Source organism: Macrobrachium rosenbergii, chromosome 48 (assembly GCF_040412425.1).
Source record: "Macrobrachium rosenbergii isolate ZJJX-2024 chromosome 48, ASM4041242v1, whole genome shotgun sequence".
NCBI lineage: Eukaryota > Metazoa > Arthropoda > Malacostraca > Decapoda > Palaemonidae > Macrobrachium > Macrobrachium rosenbergii.
In genome coordinates this window covers 64,405,220-64,407,719 of record NC_089788.1, presented here as the reverse complement: position 1 = coordinate 64,407,719, position 2,500 = coordinate 64,405,220, and the positions used below count along the sequence as shown (strand labels likewise).

Here is a 2,500-nt window from a genome sequence, read left to right as displayed (position 1 = left end):
ATATATATACAGTGTATATTTAGTGTATATATGTGTATATATGCATACATACTTATTTATATGTATATATATGTGTATATTATATATATATATATATATATATATATATATATATATATATATATATATATATATAAAGACAGTTATTATAAAAATCACGCTATTCCAGTGTTAATTTGCGTTTTGCATTTTCTGTTTTCCTCTCTACATTCCGTTCTCGGGTAGCTAGATAAACAAGAAAATAATAGACTAGCAGAAATTCATACGTAAGTCCCCACAACTCTTTTGACCTCAGTCAGTGAGTACGTGAAGAAAAAATGTTGTTTATAAATTGAGTTTTATTAAGGGATGCGGACGGTAAGATTGACAGCTTAATTTATATTCCGGTTACTGTTTTGGGTGATATGCCTTTGTGGATTCATTCCTCTCTCTCTCTCTCTCTCTCTCTCTCTCTCTCTCTCTCTCTCTCTCTCTCTCTCTCTCTCTCTCTCTCTCTCTCTCTCAGATTTTAATCTGGGAACTTATTTGTTGTCTTCAGTGTTATAATTTTTTCTTAGTAATGTTGATATTTTATCGTTCTTGCATCTTTTCTCTGTGGTACTTACGTATCTCTTGCAGCGTTAATTTAGTGTTGGTCGATAGTTTGATTATCTTGTTCAGACAGTAGCACAGAGGTAGAAACAGTTTTTAACAAGGGTCGTGACCAGACCTTTCATTTTGCCTCAAGACTGTGATCCTGGCTACATAACTACGTGATTCCTTTACCGTATTTGGCTATCAAGAAGACAAGAGCCAATGGCTTAGTTACATCATCCAGACAAGGACGCGCTGAGGTCACCAGACGAGAAGGAATATCACTCAAGTTTAATCAGATCTGCAAACGTTCCAGGGAGCACTTGAACAGGGCAGAGAGGCAGCTTTACGATATACTCGTACAAATTGTAGTTTTTCCAGCAGCCCCCAGAACTTGCTAATGCAACTTTTTACCCTAAGGTAATTTAGAGGTTCTTTATGAGTGTAAACAGAGAGTGAAAGTAGAGTGACTTTATCTCTAGGTAAATTGAGAATAGGGTAAAGCCTTTTGAAAGTGAAAAAAAGTCTGTGTTCATGTATAATTATTCTGTTTTACGGGTTTGATTATTGAGAAGTAAAACAAACGTATATGTCTGTGTATCCTTGAATCTTCATTGAGCGATTAAAATCTGACCCAGAAATTAAAAGTAAACATTGCAACGTTACTGAGGAAACAGCAACTAGCAACTAGTTTTATGAGTATTTTTTATATTGCTTTTGTTTAAAAGTACGATACCACATTATCTATAAAATCCTAACCCTAGCGTTGTTGTCGCTGAAAGTATGATCACAAGAAAAGCACATTTGCTGAGCGTATTTGAAGATGTGAAACTCACTTCGGTTCTCATTGTTAGTTGCTATTATTTACTGTGAATTTTTTTTAATAACCTTATGAAAAGTTTATAAGTTATTTGTATGTCAATGTTTCGACCTAAATATGTTAATAATTGTTACAGCTGAAACACTTTTGTTTATGTATTCTAACTAGCTTTATAACAATCTAGTTGGTTTCAAATGGTTGATGTGTTCCGTATTTAGAAACTTCATTTCCAGCGTCTTTCGGATTTTTAAATTTAGATCTTTATTTCTACGGAAGTTGGGGAAAGAGCAAAAGACATGATGTATATTTTGTTATCTACTTCAGTTCTTCGAATACAATTTTTTTCAGTTACTCAGGCACATAGTCTGAAGAGAATTGATTACGGCAAGTATTGCTTTGGGGAGTGTAAGCTTAATAGGTGTCTGACAAGAAAGAAGCCCGATTGCTTTATCGGGATTGAAATGAGAGCCTTTCTGAAGAAAAAACTGTGTTCTAAAGTGCAGTTTGAGAAGAGGTTTACAAGAGGAACAATAGGAAAGTCAAGGAGAAAGTGATACAGAACATGGGAATCTGATGAATTGTTCGGTGTATGTGGCGGTGGAAAGAACTTGTTTAAGGAAAAAGAGAACGTGTTCTGGAAGGATGTAAATGCAGAGAGAAATGAGGAGTAATAACCGGTTGAATATCTGGACAAACAAAAGGGCGTTATGTTGTCCGAAGAGAATGCAGTGTTCTTTCGTGTCGAATGTGTAAGTATTTTGAAGAGCTGTTGTACAAGGATAATAGAAGAGGGGCAGAAATGAATGATGAATTAGTAGAATGGGTAAATGCAAGTCTAGGAAAAGCCTTGGAAGGTATTTGAAAATGCAAAAAGTGTATAGAAAAAAAGGGTATTAATAAATGCGCAGTAACGTTAGCAGGAAAAATGATACTGTTATTGTTCAAGTTCAGCTAAATCTTAGTCAGTAGTATTTTGAGAAGAGACTTGCAATGTCTGTGGAAGTCCAAGGCGGGAATAAATGAAGGGGTTGTTGTGCCAACTCTCCTTTATGGAAATGAAGTGCGTATGTTGAATGCAAATCATAAGGAAAGAAGGTTGAAACGGTT

The 2,500-nt window shown here is 35.0% G+C and overlaps 1 long non-coding RNA gene across 1 annotated transcript in view; it reads left to right on the top strand.

The window, feature by feature from the left end:
* The window catches only part of LOC136831474 (uncharacterized), a 538,556-nt gene that overhangs the window by 473,442 nt on the left and 62,614 nt on the right, over positions 1–2,500 (top strand). The gene's annotated exons all lie outside the window — the stretch shown is intronic.